The following is a 19077-nucleotide window of genomic DNA, read 5'->3' as shown; positions in this document are numbered from 1 at the left end:
CTGCACCGGAGCATCTGCCGCGGAGAGTGGACGTTTCACGCCACGCTTCGGCCGCTCCCTCTCTCGCTACTCCGCTCCACGCTCACACATCACCTGCCTCATTCACCGGACCTTCAACCTCGCCACGGCACAGCGGCTCCGTCTTCCACCTCGGCTCAACAGAGGCTCCCGTGCCAGAGGCTCGGACGTGTACCCCGCCCGCTTCCTCCTCCCGGAGAAATCTGCGCACACGCCGCCATAAGACGGACTGCTTTCAGCCACTCCCGATGGTGAGCTCCAGTGACTGTTTTTCGCACTCACCATCTGATTATTCACTCAAAACGCACAATAACCCCATCTCTGATTCGTGGGATGTTTCCCTCCTGGAGGATTCTGTGGACTGGGAAGATTTGTTCTGCTCTGCTCTCCCAAAGACTGTAAATAGTGGTGGCAGGAAAACCAGAACAATCCCCAATAAACCTGCTAACATCACACACCCAGTCATTATCTCCACTCCCGTCAGTCAGTCTACCCCCACACCAGTGCCAGCTCCCAGGAGGAGGGCAGCTGCGACCCAGTCTACCGCCACACCCGCTTCGGTTTCTCGAGTGGGGGTGACTGGTGTCCAGCCACCTCCCGTGCCTATCCCAGCGCCTAGGCTGAGGACAGCCAGGATCCAGCCTGACCCCCCTAGAGACTCAGCTGAGGCTCTCCAGCCAGTGCCCTCACGCTCTGGAGGCACGGAAGAGCTAATCAGTCCACCACTTCATCCACCTCCTGACCCAGCCTTTCATGCACTAGCTTTATCCCTGGTTAGGCTGGCTGAAGTGTCCCCTGCTCAGGCACCGGCCTTACTAGCTCAGGCTGTAGCTTTATCTCCCTCATTAGCTCAGTCTGTAGCCCAGCCATTAGCCACACCAACCTCAGCTCCGTCGTCAGCCTCACCTGCTGTTCAGCTTCCACTCCTGTCAGTTCCCTCACCTGCTGTTCAGCTTCCACTCCTGTTGGTTCCCTCGCCTGCTGTTCAGCTTCCACTCCAGTCGGTTCCCTCGCCTGCTGTTCAGCTTCCACTCCAGTCGGTTCCCTCGCCTGCTGTTCAGCTTCCACTCCAGTCGGTTCCCTCGCCTGCTGTTCAGCTTCCACTCCAGTCGGTTCCCTCGCCTGCTGTTCAGCTTCCAGCCCCGTCAGTTCACTCACCTGCTCTCCAGTCTCCTCCTGTCCAGTCACCCGTAGCTCAGTCTCCTCCTGTCCAGTCACCAGTAGTCCAGTCGCCTCCTGTCCAGTCACCAGTAGTCCAGTCGCCTCCTGTCCAGTCACCAGTAGTCCAGTCACCCGTCCACCAACCTGTTCAGTACCCAGAGCCTGCTGTGAGCTACCCTGCTGCCCAGCCAGGGGTTTCCGCACCCGCTGGCCCGGCCGCTCCTCAGCCAGGGGTTTCCGCACCCGCTGGCCCTGTCCTGTGTGTGCCAGGGGCTCCAGTGCCCACTGGTTCTGAGACCGTTTTCGCTGGAGGGCCCGAGGAGCCCGTCCAGCCACCACCTGCGGCTGCCTCGCTGTCACCCAGCTCTGCTTCGCCTGGTCCGGCCTCAGACTCGGCCTCTGCTTTGCCTGGTCCGGCCTCAGACTCGGCCTCTGCTTTGCCTGGTCCAGCCTCAGACTCGGCCTCTGCTTCGCCTGGTCCGGCCTCAGACTCGGCCTCTGCTTCGCCTGGTCCGGCCTCAGACGCGGCCTCTGCTTCGCCTGGTCCTACAGCTGCTCCTCAGTCTCCGCCGGCTCCCGTGCCGCCTCCTGCAGCTGCTCCTCGGCCGCCTTCTCCTCGTCGCCGGCATGGTCGACCACCAGACCGCCTTCGCCTGAGTGGCCGCCGTTGCCTTCCGCACGGCCGGCCCCCCGACCGCCTTCGCCTGAGTGGCCGCCGTTGCCTTCCGCACGGCCGGCCTCCCGAACTGTGTCCACGTCGCCGCCGTTGCCGTCCGCACGGTCGGCCTCCCGAACTGTCTCGTCTCGGCCGCGGGCCACGTGGCCGCCCGCCTGGACTGTCTCTGTTTGGACTCCGTCCCTCCGTCCTGGGCCCCCTCCGCCCGCCCTGTTCTGGTTTTTTTTTTTGTTTTCTTTTCTTTTCTTTTGGCCGTCGGGTGCCGGCCTTTGTCGGGGGGGGGGGGGGGGGGGGTACTGTCAGGGTTCCTGGGTCGGTGACCCAGTATTTTCAGTTCTTGTTCACTGTTTATCTACTGCCTGTTCCACTTCCTGTTTTATTGTGTTAGCCTTGGTCTGTGTGCGTTATGTTCAGTCCTCTTCCCATTAGTTCATTATGTTCAGCTGTGTACTCACCGGTCTCTCATTATCATTATCACCAGTCTGTGTATTTAAGCCCTCTGTTTCTACCCATTCACTGTCGTGTCATTGATGTACATGTGATGATGTCGTTCAGTTCAGTTCAGTCAGTCGTCCAGCCAGCCAGCCATTCATTCATTCATTCAGTCGTCCAGCCAGCCGTTTTCTACCTCTGTTCTGTTCATCCACTCCTTATAATAAACCTTCACCAGTCTTCACCTACCTGCGAGTCCTGCGTTTGGGTTCCTTCCTCCTCGCCTCCACACAACGCCTGACAGAGGGTATGTCAAATATAAGAAAATAAAAATCACTTATGTTTATATGAGAGAATAATGTCACCTAGATGGTGCACTTGGCTCCGTAGCTTTCCAGCATGTGAGTACTAGTCCTGATTGCTCGGACGATTAGAAAGCCTCACTGTTCCAATTTAGGTGATCATCTGTGCTATTCATTAGGTCTGCCAAGGGGTTATGTTTTGGTGGCATATGCGTGCATCTCATTCTGTCTGTAAGCATGATAGCTCAAAAGGTTTTCAATGAATTCTGATAACATTTTGTGGCGGTGTAGACTGGAGTCATGTTAGCAATCCACTCAAATTTGGCTTGCATCCACAAAAGCTTTTCAAGATCAACTTAATGATTTATTGCTCAAAAATGCACATAAAGCCTTACGTAACTTAGAAACCATGATTCTTACAACCAGGAAAACCAGTAATGAATAGACTTCACAATCCATAGGATTGGGAAAATTTTAGGAGTCAGTTGAGTTAATATATAGAGTGAAAGATGATAAAGTCCTTCTTGGTGTTTGAGTTTGGCTCACATTGTAATACTACATTGTTATAACTCATTTTCTTTCTTCTTTTTTCACCTTTTTGATACTGTGTAATTCAATTTTATTTATATAGCGCCAAATCACAACAAAAGTCGCCTCAAGGCGCTTTATATTGTACAGTAGATCGTACAATAATAGATACAGAGAAAAACCCAACAATCATATGACCCCCCTATGAGAAAGCACTTTGGCGACAGTGGGAAGGAAAAACTCCCTTTTAACAGGAAGAAACCTCCGGCAGAACCAGGCTCAGGGAGGGGCGGGGCCATCTGTGAGAGAAGGAAAACAGGATAAAGACATGCCGTGGAAGAGAGACAGAGGTTAATAACAGATCTGATTCGATGCAGAGAGGTCTATCAACACATAGTGAGTGAGAAAGGTGACTGGAAAGGAAAAACTCAATGCATCATGGGAATCCCTGGCAGCCTACGTCTATTGCAGCATAACTAAGGGAGGATTCAGGGTCACCTGGTCCAGCCCTAACTATATGCTTTAGCAAAAAGGAAAGTTTTAAGCCTAATCTTAAAAGTAGAGATAGTGTCTGTCTCCCGAATCCAAACTGGAAGCTGGTTCCACAGAAGAGGGGCCTGAAAACTGAAGGCTCTCCCTCCCATTCTACTTTTAAATACTCTAGGAACAACAAGTAGGCCTGCAGAGCGAGAGCGAAGTGCTCTAATAGGGTGATATGGCACTACAAGGTCATTAAGATAAGATGGGGCCTGATTATTTAAGACCTTGTATGTGAAGAGCAGGATTTTGAATTCAATTCTGGATTTAACAGGAAGCCAATGAAGGGAAGCCAAAGCAGGAGAAATATGCTCTCTCTTTCTAGTCCCTGTCAGGACTCTTGCTGCAGCATTTTGGATTAGCTGAAGGCTTTTCAGTGAGTTTTTTGGACATCCTGATAATAATGAATTACAGTCGTCCAGCCTGGAAGTAATGAATGCATGAACTAGTTTTTCAGCATCACTCTGAGACAGGATATTTCTAATTTTAGAGATATTGCGCAAATGGAAGAAAGCAGTCTTACATATTTGTTTAATATGTGCATTGAAGGACATATCCTGGTCAAAAATGACTCCAAGGTTCCTCACAGCATTACTGGAGGCCAAGGTAATGCCATCCAGAGTAAGAATCTGCATAGATACCATATGTCTAAGATTTTCAGGGCCGAGTACAATAACCTCAGTTTTATCTGAATTAAGAAGCAGAAAGTTAGCAGCCATCCAGGTCTATGTCTTTAAGACATTCCTGCAGTTTAACTAGAGCTGGGCGATAGAACGATAACGATATGTATCGCGATATAACTTTTACTTGATAGAGAAATTAAGCTATCGCGATAGACCTCGCCGCTCTTGTCCTCTTAAAAAAAAAAAAAAAAAAAAAAAAAAGGTCAGCCAATCCAAATCAAGTAGCGCAGAGCCGAACCAATCACAGCCGCAGTGTCACGTCGCGTCACTTGTTACGTACAGCACAAGTGCCAAGCCGCACGTGTGTTTGTTTGGGAAGCAGCCAGCGGGTAATGGAGCCAGCGCATAATGGAGGAAATGAGTGTGCCGACTAGAAAAATCAACCGAGCGTGACCGAAGAGAAAACAGATGATGGTTCCAATGCCGGAGAGATTGTCGAACGGAAGAGCCATAGAAGTTCCGTAGTTTGAAGGTATTTCGGCTATTTCAAGTCTGACAAAAAACAGAGTAGCGTGCACTGTAAATTGTGCCGAAAGCAAGTCTGGAAATACAATAAACTGGTGCATGCGTCACACTGTGCGCCACGTTATTGTTTCGGTGAAATGAATTTCTACAATCCTGTTACTGTTAATTCTACTCTCTGCAGTGTTTAAATGCTTACACATACACACAGTTACTGTCCGTCCACACATACGACTCGGTTCTGCTTCTATGCCGCAGCTTTGTTTACTTTTTCCCACCGAGGCTTCTAGACTTCTGATTGGCCAACATTTCTGCACGGTTAGGAATCTAGCTCCACCTGCTGCTTTGGCATGTTCATAGCAGCGTTTTCCTTCATTTCTCCCTTTATGTGCGGACGGGATTATTTTTTAAAACGAAAACGGAAAATCTCCGTTTTCAAAAATACCCGTGTACGTGTGGACGTAGCCTCAGTCTCTGACTGGAAGCGCTAATTCGTCATTCGGCTTTTGTCAGACTAAAGTAACTGTTAAAACTGTTTGAAAAGCTAAGCTATACAACAAGGAGAGATTGAGAATTTCCTTTTAGTTCTCAGTTTATTTGATACTGACAAAAGTTAGTCAGTTAGTCAGTTTTGTCTGTTCTTCTGTAAAACAAACTAAGATTTATTTTTAGAATTAATACTTTGTTTCTAAGTGGAATTGACAATTTAGTCTGTTTCATTTGTTCTATTTTGAAACTTAAACGCTTTAGCGGCTGTCTTTTGTGTAGTTTGCAATATTTGCCTTTATTTATCTGAAAAAGTCTCATGTTCCTTAAGTACATCTACCCTGTTGAACTTATTATGGGAAATAAATATTTAAAAACAAGCTGCTGATTATTTCACATTTTACTTGTGAGCAACGGCACATTTAAATCTTACAAATATAGTTATTTGGCTTATATCGTGATAGATATCGTTATCGCCTGAAATGAAAAAAACATATCGTGATATGAAAAAATCTCATATCGCCCAGCTCTAAGTTTAACTAATTGGTGTGTGTTATCTGGCTTCATAGATAGATAGAGCTGGGTGTCACCTGCATAGCAGTGAAAATGTATGCTATGTCTTCTAATGATACTGCCTAAGGGAAGCATGTATAATGTAAACAGAATTGGTCCTAGCACTGAACCCTGTGGAACTCCACAATTGACCTTAGTGTGTGAAGAGGACTCTCCATTTACATGTATATATTGGAGTCTATCAGATAGATATGATACAAACCACTGCAGTGCAGTACCTGTAATACGTACAGCATGTTCTAATCGCTCTAATAGGATATTATGGTCGACAGTATCGAATGCTGCACTACGGTCTAGCAGGACAAGCACAGAGATGAGTCCACTGTCAGAGGCCATAAGAAGATCATTTGTAACCTTCACTAAATGGCCTGTATTTATATAGCGCTTCACTGGTCCCTAAGGACCCCAAAGTGCTTTACATATCCAGTCATCCACCCATTCACACACTGGTGATGGCAAGCTACATTGTAGCCACAGCCACCCTGGGGCACACTGACAGAGGCGAGGCTGCCGGACACTGGCGCCACCGGGCCCTCTGGCCACCACCAGTAGGCAACGGGTGAAGTGTCTTGCCCAAGGACACAACGACCGAGACTGTCCAAGCTGGGGCTTGAACTGGCAACCTTCCAATTACAAGGCGAACTCCCAACTCTTGAGCCACGATCGCCCACTAAAGCTGTTTCTGTGCTGTGATGAGCTCTGAAACCTGACTGAAACTCTTCAAATAAGCCCTTCCTCTGCAGATGATCTGTTAGCTGTTTGACAACTACTCTTTCAAGGATTTTTGATATGAAAGGAAGGTTGGAGATTGGCCTATAATTAGCTAAGACTGCTGGGTCTAGAGATGGCTTTTTGAGTAAAGGTTTAACTACAGCCAGCTTGAAGGCCTGTGGTACATAGCCGATTATTAGAGATAGGTTGATCATATTTAGGATTGAAGAATTAATTAATGGCAGAACTTCTTTGAGCAGTTTTGTAGGAATGGGGTCTAAAAGACACGTTGATGGTTTGGAGGAAGTAATTATTGAAGTTAACTCAGAAAGATCAATTGGAGAAAAAGAGTCTAACTTAACATCAATGGTACTGAAAGTAGCTGTAGATAATATTGCATCTGTGGGATGATTATTGGTAATTTTTTCTCTAATGATAAAAATTTTAATTGTAAAGAAGTTCATGAAGTCATTACTAGTTAACGTTAAAGGGATGGTTGGCTCAAAAGAGCTCTGACTTTTTGTCAGCCTGGCTACAGTGCTGAAGAGAAACCTGGGGTTGTTCTTATTTTCTTCAATCAGTGATGAATAGTAAGATGTTCTGGCTTTGCGGAGGGCTTTCTTATAAAGCAACAAACTATTTCTCCAGGCTAAATGATGATCCTCTAAATTTGTGACACGCCATTTCCTCTCCAGATTACGAGTCATCTGCTTTAGGCTACGTGTTTGAGAATTATACCACGGAGTCAGGTACTTCTGATTAGAGACCTTCGTTTTCACTGGAGCTACAGTATCCAGAGTCGTACGTAGTGAGGAGGTAAAATTATTAACAAGATAATCGACCTCTGTTGGAGTAGCCTTCTATGTTGGTACAGGTCATTGAAGATGATAACAGTGGGTGGATTATATTCTTAAACTTAGTTACAGCGCTTTCAGAAAGACATCTACTTTGATAAAGTCTACTCTCCACTGCTGTGTAATCAATTATTGTAAATGTAAATGTTATCAGGAAATGATCAGACAGGAGAGGGTTTTCAGGAAACACTGTTAAATGTTCAGTTTCTATGCCATATGTTAAAACAAGATCTAGAGTGTGATTAAAGTGGTGGGTGGGTTCTTTTACATTTTGAGAGAAGCCAATTGAGTCTAATAACAGATTACCGGTAAATGCCATGTTGAGGCTGTCATTCTTAGCATCTACAGGGAGTGCAGAATTATTAGGCAAGTTGTATTTTTGAGGAATAATTTTATTATTGAACAACAACCATGTTCTCAATGAACCCAAAAAACTCATTAATATCAAAGCTGAATGTTTTTGGAAGTAGTTTTTAGTTTGTTTTTAGTTTTAGCTATTTTAGGGGGATATCTGTGTGTGCAGGTGACTATTACTGTGCATAATTATTAGGCAACTTAACAAAAAACAAATATATACCATTTCAATAATTTATTTTCACCAGTGACACCAATATAACATCTCCACATTCACAAATATACATTTCTGACATTCAAAAACAAAACAAAAACCAATCAGCAACCAATATAGCCACCTTTCTTTGCAAGGACACTCAAAAGCCTGCCATCCATGGATTCTGTCAGTGTTTTGATCTGTTCACCATCAACATTGCGTGCAGCAGCAACCACAGCCTCCCAGACACTGTTCAGAGAGGTGTACTGTTTTCCCTCCTTGTAAATCTCACATTTGATGGTGGACCACAGGTTCTCAATGGGGTTCAGATCAGGTGAACAAGGAGGCCATGTCATTAGTTTTTCTTCTTTTATACCCTTTCTTGCCAGCCACACTGTGGAGTACTTGGACGCGTGTGATGGAGCATTGTCCTGCATGAAAATCATGTTTTTCTTGAAGGATGCAGACTTCTTCCTGTACCACTGCTTGAAGAAGGTGTCTTCCAGAAACTGGCAGTAGGACTGGGAGTTGAGCTTGACTCCATCCTCAACCCGAAAAGGCCCTACAAGCTCATCTTTGATGATACCAGCCCAAACCAGTACTCCACCTCCACCTTGCTGGCGTCTGAGTCGGACTGGAGCTCTCTGCCCTTTACCAATCCAGCCACGGGCCCATCCATCTGGCCCATCAAGACTCACTCTCATTTCATCAGTCTTAGAAAAATCAGTCTTGAGATATTTCTTGGCCCAGTATTGATGTTTCAGCTTGTGTGTCTTGTTCAGTGGTGGTCGTCTTTCAGCCTTTCTTACCTTGGCCATGTCTCTGAGTATTGCACACCTTGTGCTTTTGGGCACTCCAGTGATGTTGCAGCTCTGAAATATGGCCAAACTGGTGGCAAGTGGCATCTTGGCAGCTGCACGCTTGACTTTTCTCAGTTCATGGGCAGTTATTTTGCGCCTTGGTTTTTCCACACGCTTCTTGCGACCCTGTTGACTATTTTGAATGACACGCTTGATTGTTTGATGATCACGCTTCAGAAGCTTTGCAATTTTGAGACTGCTGCATCCCTCTGCAAGATATCTCACTATTTTTGACTTTTCTGAGCCTGTCAAGTCCTTCTTTTGACCCATTTTGCCAAAGGAAAGGACGTTGCCTAATAATTATGCACACCTGATATAGGGTGTTGATGTCATTAGACCACACCCCTTCTCATTACAGAGATGCACATCACCTAATATGCTTAATTGGTAGTAGGCTTTCGAGCCTATACAGCTTGGAGTAAGACGACATGCATGAAGAGGATGATGTGGACAAAATACTCATTTGCCTAATAATTCTGCACTCCCTGTACATGGATGTTAAAACCACCCACAATAATTATTTTATCTGAGCATAGCACTAAATCAGATAAAAAGTCTGAGAAATCAGAGAGAAACTCTGTGTAAGGCCCAGGTGGACGATAGATGATAACAAGTAAGACTGGTTTCTGAGTTTTACAGCTGGGGTGGACAATGTTAAGCATCAGGCTTTCAAATGAAGTAAAAGTCTGTCTTGGTCTTTCATTAATTAATAGGCTGGTGTGAAAAATTGCTACCACACCGCCCCCTCGGCCTGTGCTTCGAGGTTTCTGGTAGTTAGAATGACTCGGGGGTGTTGATTCATTTAAACTAACATAATCATCCTGCTGCAACCAGGTATTTGTAAGGCAGAGTAAATCGATTTGTTGATCAATTATTAAGTCATGTACTAACAGAGACTTGGAGGAGAGAGACCTAATATTTAATAATCCACATTTCACTGTTTTGTTCTTTGGTTCAGATGTGGATACTGTATTGTTCTTTCTTTTAGATTTTTTATGTTTAAATTGTTTATTGGTGGTTTTTAGTTTGTTTTTTGTCTTTTTGGGAGCTGACACAGTCTCTATGGAGATGGGTTTTTGGGGAGTTAGCAGGAGGAGAGAAGCTGCAGAGAGGTGTGTAAGACTGTAACTCTGCTTCTTGGTCCCAACTCTGGATAGTCATATTTTGGGGCGACCGTGGCTCAGGGGGTTGAGAATCGCATCTGTAACCGGAAGGTCGCCGGTTCGATCCCTGGGCTCTCTGTCCTGGTCGTTGTGTCCTTGGGCAAGACACTTTACCCTACTTGCCTATTGGTGTTGGCCAGAGGGGCCGATGGCGCGATATGGCATCCTCGCTTCTGTCAGTCTGCCCCAGGGCAGCTGTGGCTACAACTGTAGTTGCCTCCACCAGTGTGTGAATGCGAGAGTGAATGAATAGTGGCATTGTAAAGCGCTATATCAATCCATTATTATTTAATAAATTTTCCCATATTTCTAGAAATGAGAGCTGCTCCATCCAAAGTGGGATGGATGCCGTCTCTCCTAACAAGACCAGGTTTCCTCCAGAAGGTTTGCCAATTATCTATGTAGCCCACAACGTTTCTGGGATAGCAAAGCTTCAAAACAGGAGTTCTCTGGATTTTTCCACAATTTTTTTTTTTTTTTTTATTGTTGGTTAATGCTGCAGTAAGTGTTACTCCTTTGATACAAAGCTGCAGCAGACCTCTATTCTGTAATTAAATGACAACTTTCGGTGACTTAAAGGGTATAATGCTACTTTTCCATCATGACAGAACCATTTACATTGAGAACATGTGTCACTGCTAATGCTATAATTGTTTGGAAACATTTTCCTATCTTGCTGTCTGCTTATTTTGTGCATCCCTTTTACTAAGCCTTGAACAAACAACTTTAGTGCAGTTGGAAACACTCACTGACACGCTGGATGTGCACATGTCTGTTTCTTCCACTATTGGTTTTCATCAAAAAACGCTTAGATAAATTATGATCTCTAAACTGTGGTACTAAAGTCTCACTGGAACGGTCTATTAGTGAGGACAATCAGTGTAAAAGTGTGCTTTAGTGGTATATTTCTTGACAAGAAGCAGTTTTAGCTTGAAATCAAGTTAAATGTGCATCTTTCCATTTCTATTCTAAAGTGGTGCTGATTTCTCTGGCTCTAAAGGCAGGGCTTTTTCTTTTCTTTCTTTCTTTTTTTTTATTTTAATATAATGAGCATAGAGCAGTTAATTCTTCTCTGCTCTATGGCTCCTGGCAGGAGACAGTCTTGGAGGACAATTTGTTTACAAGGCAGGAGGTAATTGCAATGCTCGACCCCTCAGCTCAGCCAAGGAAATATCAATGCTGGGCTTGGGAATCACTGAGGGGAAGCAGACAATTAGCCATCACTGAAAACCCCTCTGGTGTGCCCACCATGGTTTCTGTCTTTGGAGCTATGCAGCATATCCAGAAATGGAATGGACATAAGGAAGAATTGGCCTGTTTTTTGTTGATCTGAAGAAGAACTGTTTAATTAGGTCATAGCTGGCAGTAAAATTGGGTTGTGGACTGTCCAGCCTTTGGACAAAAGATCCATTTTTCCTCTTCTAAATTTTCCCAGTGGTTCTCACCAAACCATCAAGCAACATTAACTGCTTCTGGGAACAGATGAGGACAATCTTGCCCCATCCTCCCTTTTACAATTACACCTCAGACTACAGTCACAACATCACCTTAGTGGCCTCTAAAGGCTGTAGGTCTGCACTTCCTTCTATAGATTTAATCTTCTTTCTGTTACACTAATTTATTATGTTGTGTAAAACCAATTCCCTGCGTGACTACTTTGTATTCACTTTATATTCCTTTGTGCAGGAAAACACAGACTTCTCAGCTCTTTGATCAATGTGCCCCTTTATGAATCACAGATTGGTATCAGCTTGTGTTCTGTCTGAATACAGAACTCACTGAACACAAAGTTATATGTAGCAGGGTTTTGTTTTTAATTTTTATATTTGCCAAGAAAGCTAGTCAAACATTTTATGAATATACTTCAAAAGTTAATTGTTTTCAAGCAAAACCAAACATGAAGGAATCAATCAAAGTCAGAATGCAAAGAACAAAGTTATATTCTGTAGGTGAAGATGATTAAAATGCATTTATTATCTCGTTTAGTAACATTCTTCAATGGGAGCTCCATTGGATCTTGGAGATTGTGGAACAGAATATTTTTTGGGAACTAGCAAAAAGAGGAAAAGATGCCTTCAACTAATCTCCACATTTTCACTCTCAATAACGCATGGTGGTGACGCACACAAAACTGCATGGGCCAGCAATGAAATGGAGAAAAGGGAGCTGAAATGAGCCACATTTCCGGCTTGAGTGAACGCTGGCGCGTCTGGCTGCCGCTACTCACCGGTTCATTTTTGGATTTATTTGGATTAATTGGATTATTTGGATTCAGATTTGAATGAACAGGGACATCCACACTCAGGACCAGATCGATCTCTGCCTGGGATTGAATTGCAACGCTTGTCCTCAACTTCTGTTATTTCAGCTGAATGTGTTCTCACGTCTTCTTCTCAGTGAGCGGCACTAGCTTAACTGTTTGAGCTATTTTAGCCTACCTGTTCGTTGCTCCGCCCGGCTCAGCTCCTTTTCCTCCACACAATCGAAGATGCGGACCAAGATGTTCCTGAGCTGGTCGGCACTATTTTGGATTCTCCTGACGCTCGTCTACCATCCTACGGCTGGACTGCTCTGCTATACAGCCGCTGAGCTCCTGCGCCTTCGCGGGCAGCTATCGCTCCCGTCGCCGGCGGAGCTTCACTACCACCCGGGCATCACTTTCCAGCCTCGCCAGAGATACATCCATCGCGGGTCCCGCAATGGAACTAAATCGTTCTGGTCTGCTACTCGCCGCCCTCGCAGGAACCCTGATCGGGCTGTCAACCATCGATCTCTAGCCCACCTGCCCAGGGCGCCCACCGCGATTAGCAAAAAAGAAGATACTCCACTCAACTTCGGTCTTCTAAACATTCGTTCATTGACAAGTAAGGGACCTCTCATCCAAGACCTCCTATCTGACCGTAAGTTTGACTTTTTCTGCTTAACTGAAACCTGGCAACAACCTGATGACTTTTCTCAGCTAAACGAATCTGCTCCTCTGGGGTTTGTTTACTTTTCTAAACCCCGCTGCTCAGGTCGTGGGGGTGGTCTCGCGATCCTTTTTCGCCAGCACTTGAAAGTCCTGCCGGTTAATGTTGATACCTTTAGTTCTCTAGAGGTCCTTGCATGTGAGCTGACTGGACCCATTCCCACTATCATAGCTACTGTATACCGCCCCCCCAAACCTAACCCTGTCTTTCTCAGTGACTTTGCTAATCTACTAACCCATCTTTCATCTCTCTCCCCAAATGTGATCTTGGTGGGAGATTTCAACATTCACATGGACAATAATGACCTTCTGCTCACCAGAGACTTTTCCTCCTGTCTCGAAGGCTCTGAATTTAAACAATTTATCGATTTCCCCACTCACTCTAAAGGACACACCCTGGACTTGGTCTGCTGTTCTGGTCTTACTCCCTCGAATCTTTCTGCTACTAAAATCCCCATAACTGACCACTTCCTCCTTTCATTTAACCTTACTCTCTGCTGCTCTTCTACCAAGCCAACCCGTCTCATCTCGTTCCGCAACATCAAGAACATTGATATGGACATTCTCACTACCAGTTTGGACAATCTTCAGATTCCGGACTTCTATTCTACTCCTGATGATTTGTTGTTATATTATAATAATTGTCTACGCACTGTCCTTGATTCTCTGGCTCCTGTAAAAACCCACTCTGTTTCCTTCACTCGCTCTGCTCCCTGGTTTACCTCTGACCTCCGAGCTCTGAAGGCCAAAGCTCGGCAGCTAGAGCGTAAATATAAGAAATCTGGTTTAACTGTTGATTCAGAAATCTATAAATACCATGTACTTCAGTATAAAGACTCCATTAACAAGGCCAAACAAAGCTTCTACTCTGGTATTATCAGTTCTTATGAGGGTAATGCTAGGACTCTGTTTTCAGTTTTCAACAAACTAATTCAACCCCCCAACGCTTTACCACCGCACTTCTATTCCTCTGAAACATGCAACTCCTTGATGCTGTTCTGGACTACGAAAATCGATAACATCCACCAGCAACTCAGATCAAATGTTGTGTCTACGCCCTCTCCAGAACCTTTTCTCCTTTTTGAGCCGTTTTCCACTTTTCATCTTCCTGATTTATCTGATATTTCCGAGTTAATATGTAAATCAAAACCTGCCACATGTCATCTTGACCCCATGCCCACGGGGCTTGTGAAATTCTGCCTCTCTTCTTTACTCCCACTCATCTGTGCTATCATTCACTCTTCTCTCACCACCGGTATCGTTCCCTCCTTATTGAAGACTGCTCTAGTCACTCCTATACTGAAAAAACCTTCTTTAGATCCTAACAACTTTAACAACCTCCGTCCGATTTCCAATCTACCCTTCATTTCTAAGATACTCGAAAAAGTGGTTGCAGCTCAACTTCATTTACGCCTGGTTAATAATAACATCTATGAGAGATTTCAATCTGGTTTTCGCTCATGTCACAGTACCGAAACTGCTCTACTTAAAGTCACTAACGATCTCTTAATCGGAGCTGACTCTGGTCTTCTCACCATTCTCGTCCTTTTAGATCTGAGCTCAGCCTTTGACACCATTTCTCACTCTGTCCTTCTAAGCAGACTTTCCTCTCTCGGCATCTCTGACACACCCCTCGCCTGGTTTCAATCATATCTCCTCGACCGTTCCCAGTTTATTCAACTAAGATCATTCCGCTCTCGTCTATTCCCCGTCACCTCTGGTGTACCCCAAGGCTCAGTTTTAGGCCCTCTTCTCTTTATAATATACATCCTCCCTCTAGGTACCATCTTCCGCAAATTTGATCTTCAGTTTCACTGTTTTGCTGATGACACCCAGTTATATCTCTCTTGCAAACCTGATTCCTCCCTCCCACCTTCTTCCCTTACAGAATGTCTATCCGAGTTAAAATCCTGGTTTACCTCTAATTTTCTAAAGCTCAATAAGGATAAAACTGAGATCCTCCTTATTGGCACCAAATCCAACCTTTTGAAGGCAAACCATTTCTCACTCACCATCGATAACTCCACAGTTCTCCCTTCTCCTCAGGTTAAGAGCCTTGGTGTCATCCTAGACAGTTCACTTTCTTATAAATCACACATCAATAACCTCACCCATTCTGCCTACTTCCATCTACGTAACATTAACAGATTGCTTCCTTCTCTTTCCACCCAGTCTACGTCCATTCTTGTACATAGTCTTGTTACCTCCCGTATTGACTACTGCAATTCTCTTCTGCATGGTCTCCCCTAAAAATCCCTCCATAAGCTTCAACTGGTTCAGAACTCTGCTGCTCGCATTATCACCAGAACCCCCTCCTACCAGCACATCACCCCTGTTCTTCAGGAACTTCACTGGCTCCCTGTGAAATTCCGGATAATTTTCAAACTTCTTCTGCTCACCTTCAAGGCCCTTCATAACCTCGCTCCTTCTTACCTTTCTGACCTGTTAACCACCACTTGTTCTGCCCGTTCACTTCGTTCTTCTTCTTCTGTCCAGCTTACTGTACCTTCCTTCCGCCTCACCACCATGGGAAGCAGAGCTTTCAGCTGCTCTGCTCCCAGGTTGTGGAATTCTCTGCCCCCTGAAATAAGAAATATTGGTTCTCTCCCCCAGTTTAAATCCCAACTCAAAACTCATCTGTTCAAATCTGCATATTCACTGTGAATCCACTGTTTGTTCATTTTATCTTGTGCTTTATTTTATTGTTCTTATTCTGCCATTGTTTTACTAAGTGTTTTATCCTATTGTAAAGTGTCCTTGGGTGACTTGAAAGGCGCTCATAAATAAAATTTATTATTATTATTATTATTATTATTATTATTTCTGCTAAATCTACTTGAACATCTTTAGACACGACAGGATATTGATAGCTAAGAAAGACAGCACCTAATGCATTGGGCATTTGAATGCAAAACAATCCAAAATCAATGATGGTATACTAACAACATTGCTACTTTAATGGTAGTATCATAATTTATGGTTAGTTTAAAATGTAGGCGTGATTACTCGTACTTTAATGTTGGTACATTCTGTGAAACGTATTGGTTTGGATGAACTACTCCTTGGTGGACTACCATGAAGAAAAGCTAACATAAGGCAAGGCTGGGCAATGAGTCCAATTTTAATTTCAGTTACGAATTTGCCTTCCAACAATTATGAAAACAAAATTACTCTTCTACAGTCATTTTTTTCCTCATGCTTCTTTCTTTTACTGCAGTGTGCTTTTGTCCCTCCCTACACACCCCATTGCAATGCCAGGTTAGTTTAACTGCAGACAGAATGGCTAAAAGAGCGAATTGAAAAAGGATCTATCTAAAGGAAGTAAAACCCAAAAGGTTTCTTTAGGTGGACTTGTGGAACAATCACTATTGGCTGCCTTGGTCTCTAGATCATTCAGTGTCCTTCACCAAGGGAATACACTAGCTGCAGCTGCATCACATTCCGGCACAGACGTGGCCAGTGATTTTAACTCCATCAAACATTCCTCCCAGCAGTGGCCATATTACTTAAACAAACAAACAAACAAACAAACAAACAAACAAACAAACAAACAAACAAACAAACACACACACACACACACACACACACACACACACACACACACACACACACACACACACACAGAACAACCCAAAAAAACCCAATTTCAATCAATTCATCATCTTGCACAGAGCAGATGCAGAGGACAGGAATGGTGCAGAGTCTTCTAAACTATTCCTAGGATCACTCTGCTTCAACTCTGTGTCCCACATCCTGAAGCTATTTTACAAGTCTCCCACACATAAGTCCTCTGATGCCAGGGCCTCTCTTCACCTACAGTATGTCTAAACTGTGTCTAAGTGATAGAAGCTCTAAATCCACCCTCACATCATATTTATTGACTTAATTTCTTTTTGTTTAATTGTTACATTTCAATATATTTCAATGGGATAGCCTGGCAACCTGACCAGGGTGTACCCAGCACCCTAAAGTAGTAATACTATTTCAGGGCTGTCTGGCTGTCTGGCTGCATGGATAGCTACTTAAGGAAATCCACTTCAAAAGTCTTGTTTTATATTCAATAACTGATGTGTAATGAAATAAAGTCAAAAAACAGAGATAACATATTTGACCACAAACTGCTTATGATTTTGTGAAAATTAAGCAGCCTCTCTGTGCTGACGGACGTGGGTTACTGACCTGGGAGCCTGGCTGTCCGGGCTTGGGTCCTGGTTGGTGTGTCGCTGGGGTTGTGGGCGGGTGGGTGGATGGGGGCTCAGCCCTGGCGCAGGGTGCTGCCGGTGAATCGAGCCACCTGGGGGGCTCCTCAACTGGTGGGGGAGGCTGTTACATCTTGCAGGAGGTCTCCTCTCTCCAGGAAGTGACTCTGCAGGTGGGGAGAGATATAGGAGAGGTGGAGGAAGAACTCAATCACCCAGACATGCAGGGCCTTGGGGTGCAGGTGTGTCCCCAGGGTGCAGGGGAGGCATCCCCCCCTCTGTCCCCTTCTGGCTGCCTGTGCCTCAATTTTATCCCACAACTTAGACATTCACATTACTCACACTCTCATAACACATACATATGGGACCTTGGGGGTGGGCATGCTGCACATCATCCAGAAGACCATCAGTGTGTACAACCTCACCCCTGGCGTCGTTGCCCACCTCTCAATTTTAAATACATGTAGACATTGAGGGCTATCAATTCAATTCAATTCAATTCAATTTTATTTATATAGCGCCAAATCACAACAAAAGTCGCCTCAAGGCGCTTCATAGATACAGAGAAAAACCCAACAATCATATGACCCCCTATGAGCAAGCACTTTGGCGACAGTGGGAAGGAAAAACTCCCTTTTAACAGGAAGAAACCTCCGGCAGAACCAGGCTCAGGGAGGGGCGGCCATCTGCTGCGACCGGTTGGGGTGAGAGAAGGAAGACAGGATAAAGACATGCTGTGGAAGAGAGACAGAGGTTAATAACAGATATGATTCAATGCAGAGAGGTCTATTAATACATAGTGAGTGAGAAAGGTGACTGGAAAGGAAAAACTCAATGCATCATGGGAATCCCCCGGCAGCCTACATCTATTGCAGCATAACAAAGGGAGGATTCAGGGTCACCTGGTCCAGCCCTAACTATATGCTTTAGAAAAAAGGAAAGTTTTAAGCCTAATCTTAAAAGTAGAGATAGTGTCTGTCTCCCGAATCCAAACTGGAAGCTGGTTCCACAGAAGAGGGGCCTGAAAACTGAAGGCTCTCCCTCCCATTCTACTTTTAAATACTCTAGGAACAACAAGTAGGCCTGCAGAGCGAGAGCGGAGCGCTCTAATAGGGTGATATGGTACTACAAGGTCATTAAGATAAGATGGGGCCTGATTATTTAAGACCTTGTATGTGAGGAGCAGGATTTTGAATTCAATTCTGGATTTAACAGGAAGCCAATGAAGGGAAGCCAAAACAGGAGAAATATGCTCTCTCTTTCTAGTCCCTGTCAGGACTCTTGCTGCAGCATTTTGGATTAGCTGAAGGCTTTTCAGTGAGTTTTTTGGACATCCTGATAATAATGAATTACAGTAGTCCAGCCTGGAAGTAATAAATGCATGAACTAGTTTTTCAGCGTCACTCTGAGACAGGATATTTCTAATTTTAGAGATGTTGCGCAAATGGAAGAAAGCAGTCTTACATATTTGTTTAATATGTGCGTTGAAGGACATGTCCTGGTCAAAAATGACTCCAAGGTTCCTCACAGCGTTACTGGAGGCCAAGGTAATGCCATCCAGAGTAAGAATCTGATTAGATACCATATTTCTAAGATTTTCAGGGCCGAGTACAATAACCTCAGTTTTATCTGAATTAAGAAGCAGAAAGTTAGCGGCCATCCAGGTCTTTATGTCTTTAAGACATTCCTGCAGTTTAACTAATTGGTGTGTGTTATCTGGCTTCATGGACAGATAGAGCTGGGTGTCATCTGCATAGCAGTGAAAATGTATGCTATGTCTTCTAATGATGCTGCCTAAGGGAAGCATGTATAATGTAAACAGAATTGGTCCTAGCACTGAACCCTGTGGAACTCCATAATTAACCTCAGTGTGTGAAGAGGACTCTCCATTTACATGCACGAATTGGAGTCTAT

The sequence above is a fragment of the Copadichromis virginalis genome, linkage group LG1 (genome assembly GCF_057382275.1).
Source record: "Copadichromis virginalis isolate Kocher_CV1m ecotype Utaka linkage group LG1, C_Virginalis_male_GT1.1, whole genome shotgun sequence".
NCBI classification, from domain to species: Eukaryota; Metazoa; Chordata; class Actinopteri; order Cichliformes; family Cichlidae; genus Copadichromis; species Copadichromis virginalis.
Note: the sequence above shows the minus strand (reverse complement) of the source record.